The sequence below is a fragment of the Canis lupus genome, chromosome X (genome assembly GCF_011100685.1).
Source record: "Canis lupus familiaris isolate Mischka breed German Shepherd chromosome X, alternate assembly UU_Cfam_GSD_1.0, whole genome shotgun sequence".
NCBI lineage: Eukaryota > Metazoa > Chordata > Mammalia > Carnivora > Canidae > Canis > Canis lupus.
The window spans coordinates 38,806,335-38,815,658 of NC_049260.1; positions in this window are offsets into that span (position 1 = coordinate 38,806,335).

The window sequence follows — 9,324 nt, forward strand, 5'->3', positions numbered from 1 at the left end:
GCCTGATCCTGGAGAACTCGGATTGAGTCCCACGTCGGGCATCCTGCGTGGAGCCTGCTTCTTCCTCTGCCTGTGTCTCTGCCTCTCTCTCTCTCTCTCTCTCTGTGTGTGTGTGTCTCTCTTATGAATAAATAAATAAAATCTTTAAAAAAAAGTTTGTGTTTGGCCTTCATCCTGCATATTCAAGATAATCCTGCTCTCCCTTCCTTTCCTGTCCTACCTTCATCCCATCTTACCCCATTACAGGCACCAGGGTGTCCTTCTGGGACTTACAGTCAGTTTGGGGCATGACCTGAGCGCACTCCTTGCTAACAATAGCACCTGACATGCATTGAGTCCTTACTTTATACAAACACTGTACTAAGTGTCTGATCTGCACTATCAAGGTCCTCATGAGTATCAGTCAGCGAGGCCCTATTATTAATCCCCTTTTCTCTGTGTGAGGAGGCTAAGTTGGGGTTTATTTATTTTTTATTTTTTAAAGATGTATTTATTTATTTGACAGAGAGAGAGCATACAAGCAATGGGGGGGGGGGCGCAGCAGTAGAGGGAGAGGGAGAAGCAGGCTCCCGGCTGAACAGGAAACCTGTGGGACTCTATCCCAGGACCCTAAGATCATGACCTGAGCCAAAGGCAGACACTTAACTGCCTGAGCCACACAGGAGAGCCCCTAAGTTGGGATTTAAACCCAGCTCTGACCATAAAGTCCATGCTCTTAAGCACTAAGGTGGGAATTGACTGCATAGATATTAGATATCTGGGCGGATGAATAAATGAATGGTCAAAGCCCTCCTGAAAGGGCCAGAGTAGCTGAGTCTCACCAGCTGGGTACAATGCTGGTTGGGGCTGACTTGTCAGCCTTCTTCCTTGTCCCTTCTAGGTTAGGGGTTGCTAAGCTTTTCTACAGGGCTAGACAGTAACTATTTTAGGCTTTGCAGGTCAAAGAGAGTGTCTTTCACATATTTTTTTTTAAACCCTTCAAAAATGTGAAAACCATTCTCTCCTGGGCCATACAAAAACAGGCTATTAGCCAGATTTTGCCCACAGGTTTTAGTTTATAGACCCCTGTTCCAGGTCACTGATTCTCCCTGTAGATTTGTCTAATCTGTTACATCCAACCCCTGCATTCTTAATTTTGGTTATTGTATTTTCTTTTTTTAGCTCTATTGAATTTTTTAGTGTAGTTTAGAATTTTTATTTCATTTGTTTCAATATTTGCAGTTCTCTGCCAAATTCTTAATTTTGTTCCTTATCTCCTTGGGCATAAGGAGGATCATTCTTTTCTTTTCTTTTTAAAAGATTTATTTATTTATTTGAGAGAGAGAGAGCTAGAAGGAGAGAGAGAGAGAGAACACGCATGCCCACACACTGGGGGAAGGAGCAGATTGAGAGGGAGAGAGACTCTCAAGCAGACTTAGTGCTGAGCACAGAGACCAGGACTCTGACTTCACAACCTGAGCTGAAACCAAGAGTCAGATGCTTAACCAACTAAGCCACCCAGGTACCCCAGAATGAACTATTATTTTAAAGCCTGTGTCTCATAATTTTAGTATCTATAGCCTGTGTGAGTCTGTTTCTATTTTCTGTAATTTCTGCTGGCTTTAATTTATGGCATCTTTTCTTCTTATGTGTCTCATTATTTCTTGTCAAATCCTGGATATTGTATTTGCAAAGCTGTTTGCAGAAACAATTTGATGTATAGCTGTTCTCCTCCAAAGAAGATATATGTTTACTTCAGGAAGGAATCTGGGCATGCCAGGCGTTTGGGATGCCCAGAAGCACTAGCACACCAGAATTTACTTATTCTGTGTTTGGTGATTAAGGTGATTCCAGGCTACAGCTGTTGGGAGAATGTGCTTCTGGTTGTAGGATGCAGCCCGTTGGGGTAAACACCCGTCTTCCCGTATATCGTTGACAGGTTCCTCAGTTTGGCAAGGCTGTGAAAAGTTCTGTTCAGCTTTTCAGCTTTCCTATTAGAATTAGTATAAGTGCCCAGGGGAAAAACAGCTCCCTGGGTCTCTTCCTTCTCCTAGATCTTGGGAAGGTAGATCAAGGGACCTCCCTTGAGCCTTCACACAGACTTTTTTATTTCACCCACCTTCTCTAGTTGTCCCAAAGTCATGCGTGCACGCCAAATTCCCTAGTCCACCATTTCAGAATCCAGAGATAAAATCTCTATGCATATGAATTTGGTCTTGTTATGGAAAGAGAAACTTGAGAAGAGGCTTATACTATCCTTCAAAAATTCCAAAGAAGATGGATCAAGCAAACAAACAAGCAAAAACATACTAACACATACCTACTAATTTGTTCTAAATTTCCTCTGCAGCATATTTTTATATATAATGGTGAAATCCTTGATCATCAAAATCATTTCTAGGTAATTATTAATTATCTGTGATACTCTAAAATCAACAAAAATTAACTGTATATTTTGAGATTATGAATAAAGCCTAGGTTTATCAGCGAACAGGTTTCTGTATGGACATGAAATTTCCTTTCTCCATGGTAAACATCCAGAGGTGAGATGGCTCAGTCTCATAGGAAGGGTATGTTAAATCTTACAAGGAGCATACTGAGCCATTTTCCAGAGTAACTATATTATTCTGAATTGCGACCAGCAAATTGTGAGACTTCCAGTTGCTCCTCATCCTTACCAGCACTTGGCATTGTCATTATTATTAAAAATGTTATCCATTAGGGGCACCTGGGTGGCTCAGACCATGGAGCATTAAGCTCTTGATCTCAGCTAAGGTCTTGGTCTCAGGGTTGTTGAGTCGAATCCTCATTGGGATCTATGCTGGGCATGGAGCCTACTTAAAATAAAATGTTATCCATTATAATAGGGATGTAGTGGTATTTTGCTGTGGTTTTTTTTTTCAAGATTTTTTTAAAAAATTTACTTATTTGACAGAAAGAGAGAGAGGAAGCAGAAGCAGGGGGAGAGGGAAAAGCAGGCTGAAATTAGTATAGCCACTCCAGATCTCTTAGGATTACTATTTGTATGGTATATATTTTTTCCGTCCTTTTACTTTCAAAGTATTTGTGGGTTTTTTTTTAAGATTTTATTTATTTATTTGACAGAGAGAGAGAGCAAGAGAGCACAAGTAGGCAGAGCAGCAGGCACAGGGAGAGGGAGAAGCAGGCCTCCTGCCGAGAAGGGAGCCCGATGTGGGGATTGATCCCAGGACCCTGGGATCATAACTCAAGTCAAAGGTAGATGCTTAACCACTGAGCCATCCAGGTGCTCCTATTTGGTTTTGAGACTATTGTGTGTCTCTCATAGACACCATAGAGTCAGATCATGTTTTCTTATCCACTCTGCCAATCTCTGCCTTTTGATTTAGGGTGTTTCCAGGGAACTGCAGCAAAAAAAAAAAAAACAGATAAAGGCAATTATTGGGATGAGCCTTGGGGGAGCTCCAAACCTCTTCTGCCCCCTGTGGCCATTAGGTTGCTAGTTTTCACAGCTACTTTTGTTGTGAGATTCCTGGATTTCAAGGCTTCCAAGGAGACTGGAAGAGGAAGATGTTATGAGGCAAGTACCACAAAGCTCCCATTCTTGCTGAGATTCCACTCTTTTTCTTGAATAAACATTCTGTGAATTGTTGCAAGCCTTCACTTAGTTTCCAGAGTTCTGAAAAAGTTGATTTTGACAATTTTTGTTAGCATTCTCATTGTTCTTATTGGGGAGAATTTTTGCGGATATTTTTGTGCCACCATTCCCACGGACGTCACTCCTCTGAATCTGCTTTCATATCTAACAATCTATGAAGGAAAATCTATTAAGTGTTTATTTTTTACAGGATTAGAAAGTGCATATCTATATATTTTCTGGTACTTGAAAAATAAAACTGAAAACACCTTAATGAGCACGCATATTTAGAAGATACAAAGAAATAAGGAACAGAGAATAAATTTTATATAATTTGGAAAGATAAGGAGTAATTTGCAACAGAGAAGCAAAGCAACTCAGATTTTAATTTTAATTCCACAGTTTACAGAATTCAACAAATTAATGAACCCAAACTCAAAACTCCCTGAACATTTTCCTCTAGCACCTGGATCTTGCTAGTATACTATATTAATTTTCTATTGCTGCCATAATAATAACCATAAGCCTCATGGTTAAAAACAACACTATTTCTTTGCTCACCATTCTGTGTGTTAGAGCTCTAGGCAGACTCAGTACTTTCTCGTTCTGGGCCTCTTAAGACTGAAATGAAGGTGTTGGCCAGGCTATATTTGTCTTTGGAAGCCCTGAAGAATATTTCTCTTTCAAGCCCATTGAAATTATTGCTGGAATTCAGTTCTTTGCAGTTGTCGAACTGCTGGCTGTCATCAGGGGCTGATTTCTGCTTCTAGAGACTACCTGCATTCCTTGGCTTATGCCCCCTTTTGCCCGTCTTTAGAGCTAGCGACAGTGAGTTGACTTCTTCTCGTGCCTTGAGTCTGATGTCCTCTTTTGTTGCCAACCAGAAAAAAAAAGTCTGTTTAAAGAGACTCACATGGTTAGAATTGGGACCACTGGGATAATCTCCCTATTTTAGGGTCAGTTGTGCTATGTAACATAATGTAAATCGGGGGGAAGGCTGTTTTTATGGTACCCACAGGACCTGGATTAGGGCATACAATCTTGAGGGAGTCATCCTTAAAATTCTGCCTATGTGAAAGCCAGTTTGCAAAATGATCGGCCTGACTGCAAGTTTGAAGGCAAGGTAGAGTCCTGCACAAAGAAAACTTTTCCCTAAATTTTGACTTTGGAAAGTTGCAAACATACAAAAAATTTGAAAGAATAGCGTAATGTACACACACATATATAACCAATAAGATTCAAGAGCTGTTAAAATTTTGCCATGTTTGCTTTCTGTATCTGCTTTCAAGTATGATGCTATGATAGTCCTTAATATTTGAACATGCATCTCCCAAGAATAAGGACATTTTCTTATATCACCACAGTGCCATTATCACACCTAAGAAAATTAACGATAATTTTCTTATAACTGCTATGTAGTTCATAATCAAAATTCCCCAATTGTCCAAATATATTTTATGTGACTGTTTTTTTTGAAAAGTGATTTAAAGTTGATGAAATGTATTTGTCATATCTCCTTTGTGTCTCAACATTTATTTATTTATTTATTTATTTTTAAAGATTTTATTTATTTATTCATGAGAGAGGCAGAGACACAGGCAGAGAGAGAAGCAGGCTCCATGCAGGGAGCCCGACATGGGACTCGATCCCGGGACTCCAGGACCACGCCCTGGGCCGAAGGCAGATGCTTAATCAATGAGCCATCCAGTGATCCCCTCGACATCTTTTTAATTTGCACTCATAGACTTTGAAGAGACAAGATCAATTTGTCATCTTGTCGAATGTCCCACATCATCCTGAATTTGACTGTTTCCTTGCGGTATCACTTAACTTGTTCTCCTGGCCCCTATATTCCACGTGAAAGGTTGAAAGGCAACACTATTTCATAGGTTATGCTGTTTCCTTCATATTGTATCAGACTAGGTGTATGTAATGTCAGACTTCCCCAGCCTTAGTGCTGTTGAATTTGATTCCTGAGTTAGTGACAACCACCAGATTTCTCCACTGCAAAGGTATGCATTCCCCTTTATAGCAGGTGAATTATTTGTGAGGTGACAATTTGGCACCACGCAACTCTTCTGTTCACCAACAACCTGACAGCTGACCATTTTGCCACACATTCATAATCCCTTCTTGAATCAGTTGTGCCACTAGGATTTACACATTGGTGATTCTTTACTTCTATCATCCTTCTACACTTATCAATTGTAATTTTTCTGTAAAGAAGAGGCTTCTCTCTTCAATTAGAGTAGAGGAAAAACTTATTTTTTCTAATTACAAATCACCAGAGAAAAAGTTGATATAGAAATCATCTGCAATGCTGGCAAAGGAGTGGTTTTTCTTTCTCTTCCTTTTCTTTTTAATTATCAATATAAACTTAAGTATTTTATTCATTTTGGGGCACCTGGGTGGCTCAGTCAGTTATTTCAGCTTAGGTCATGATCTCAGGGTTGTAAGAGTGAGCCCTGCATCAGGCTCCATGCCCATCTTAGGATTCTCTCTCCTCTCTCTGCTCGTCCCTTCCTTCTTCCTCTCTAAAAAAGAATAATAAAAAACGAATTTTATTTGTCTTGTGTATAATTATGTTTGTTATCATCATTATCATTATTTGATACTCAAATTGCTCAAATTGGACAGTGGGAACCCTTCAATGTAATGCCAAGATTCTTTTGAAATGACTCCATTAATCTTGGAGATTTCTTTGGTTTTGTTTTGCTTTCTGAAACAAGATAATTCAGGCTCATCTTGAACTTTTCCTGCAGAGATCTGGAATCAGCTCTCTCTGAAAACCCTTGATTGCTTTTAAGGGAATGCAATTCAAAAGCCAACATAAGTGCTAAATGTTCTCATTGCTATTGGGGGAAGGGGCGTGGATTCTATACCAAGGGTCAGAAAACACAACAAACTCTGGCCCTTAAGCTACTGCTTGCTTTTGTAAATACATTTTTTTTTTTTGTAAATAAATTTTTATTGGAATACCATCATGCTCGTTTGTTTACATATTGTCTGTGGCTGCTTTCACACAATAACAGCTGAGTCAAACAGTTGCAGCAAGATGAAGTGGCCTGCAAAGCCTAAATTGTCTACTATCCAGCCATTTCAGCCATACAAGAAAAATTTGCCAATTCTGGTGTAAACATCTAGGAATTATATATTATAATAACATTCCATGTTTCTGTTTTTCATTCAAATTGGAACTCAAGTGTTTTTCTTGACTTCTTTGATTTTATTTTTGTATCTCTATTTTCTTAACTGAAAGTCTTGTTTTTTTCATAACATGGACATAGTTACATGTTTTACTTTACTCTATAATACATAAAAATAGCTCCAAAATTGCAATGTCAATATTACTTCTAAAAATAAAACGACTGAGGAGAGCTTAAGGTTTCTTTGTAGTGTTTTATGCCTTTATAATATATTCCACCAAGAATGTACACAGTACTGTGCACAGGCCACTTAAAATAAGGCTTTTCCCTGTGGGTTCGTTTGTTTCACTCTATTTTTAATTTTGGAGTTTGCCTTAACATTCCTTTTTATATTGATATTATCTGAAAATATGGGGTGCCTGAGTGGCTCAGTGGGTTAAGCCTCTGACTCTTGGTTTCAGCTCAGGTCATGATCTCAGGGTGGTGAAACTGATCCCTGCATTGGTTTCCTGCTCAGCACACAGTCGGCTTGTCCCTCCCTTACTGCCCCCACCCCCAGCACTTGAGTGCATGTGCTGTCTATCTCTCAAATAAAGTCTTAAAAAAATTATGAAGACATGTAAAACACAATCCTAATGGAGGATGTTAACAGGCATATTAGAAACTAATAAATTAAGGCTATAAAATCCAAGGAAGAATATAGAATTGGCAATACCATTAGCAATTTTGAGAAAACTCCCCAATTCATGTTATAAAGTCAATATAATCTTGGTACCAATAATGAAGAAAAAACATAGGAAAAGTATAGGCTGATCACTCTTACAAAGGCTGCTACCCAAACCCCTAACTACAAAAGGAAAATTAGCAGACCAAATCTACTAGTATGTGTGCATGTGAGATAGGTACTTGATGGAGAGATCGATGGATAGACAGATGGGCACACCGAAGGCAGGTTTAACCTGGAAGTTGAGACAGTAGACTGGGAAGCCAGAATGCCTAAGTTTGAATCTCAGCTTCACATATTGCTATCTATATAAACCTGGGCAAGTCATTTAATGTTTCCTTGCCTTAGTTTATCTGTGAAATGAGGTTAATGATAGCACCTACCTCCTAGGGTTGTTGTGGGCCATTGATCAGTTAGTATAGGTAAGATACTCTATGTAAGAGTGTTATATAAGTGTTAACCTGCTATTATTGTTTTTTTTTTTTTTTTTCTGGCTGGAGGACATCTTGTCTCTAGAGTGGTTATAGTTCAGGGATTCTACTCAGAGTTAGCCAGACTTGAGGTTAGGGGCACCAGCAGTATCTGAGAGACATGATGATTGGTTAACAGGACTGACTGGAGGGGCGCCTGGGTGGCTCAGCTTTCGGCTCAGGTTGTGATCCCCTGTCCTGGGATCGAGTCCCACATCGGGCTCCCTGCATGGAACCTGCTTCTCCCCCTGCCTCTGTCTCTGCCTCTCTCTCCGTGTCTCTCATGAATCAATATATAAAATATTAAAAAAAAAAAAAAAAAAACAGGACTGATTTGAATCCCAAAATGATGGGATGGCCTAGAAAGTTCCAACTGAAAGAGTCCTCAAAGAGCTGCCCTCCACCCCCCACCTCCCACCCCGCCCCGGAGTTGGGATGACGCCTGATCAGCGGGTTCGCTTAGGGCCTCGGGGGTGAGGGGAGCCGGAGAGTGAGGCTGAGCCCTGGGCTTGCATTGTTCAGAAAAGGGAAATCTGTTTTAAAAGATTTTATTTGTTTATTCATGAGAGACAAGGAGAGAGAGACAGAGACATAGGCAGAGGGTGAAGCAGGCTCCTCGCAGGGAGCCGGATGCGGAACTCGATCCCGGGACTCGATCCAGGGACTCGATCCAGGGACTCTGGGATCACGCCCTGAGCCGAGGGCAGAGTCTCAACCACTGAGCCACCCAGGCGTCCCAGAAAAGGGAAATCTGATAATGCAGCTTGCTCCTGGACTCCGACTGCAGCCTGAGGCCTGGCCTTACCCCAGCCCACCCCCGCCCCCAGGTAGGCAGCAGCACTTCCTCCCAATCATGCGGCTCGAGAGACGTCCCTTCCCCCATAGTTGCACAAACAGGAACTGCTTCTCAGTATTCTACTCTTGACATCCACATCAGACCCTCTAGATTGCAGCGGCCAGCCCACAGGGGCCTCACCCAGTTTCCAGAGTTCTCTGCATTTGGCAGACGTCTTAGCAGCAGAATGATAGAAAGCCAACTGGAATAACTTATGCAAAAGAGGATTTGTGGCAAGGACACTGTGGGTAGCTTCTAGAATCAAGGGATTTGCTAAGCACACAGGGTCACGTAAGCAAAATCGGGACAGCCCCAGGAACCTCAAAGGATGGAAAGAAGTTCCTCAGGATCTGTGTGCTGTCTCTTCCCCTGTGACATTTTCTCAGATCAATTTAGGCCCAGAGGCTGAGACCAAGGCCCTGGAAGCTTCCAGCCTCCTATCTACTCAATTTCACGGCCCCATAGGAAAGTGGGAAAGTGGTCTCTCTCTTTTGTGCTAATTAAAATTACTCTGGTGGACACAGGCCTGTCTTAGGTCACAAGCTCATCCCCGA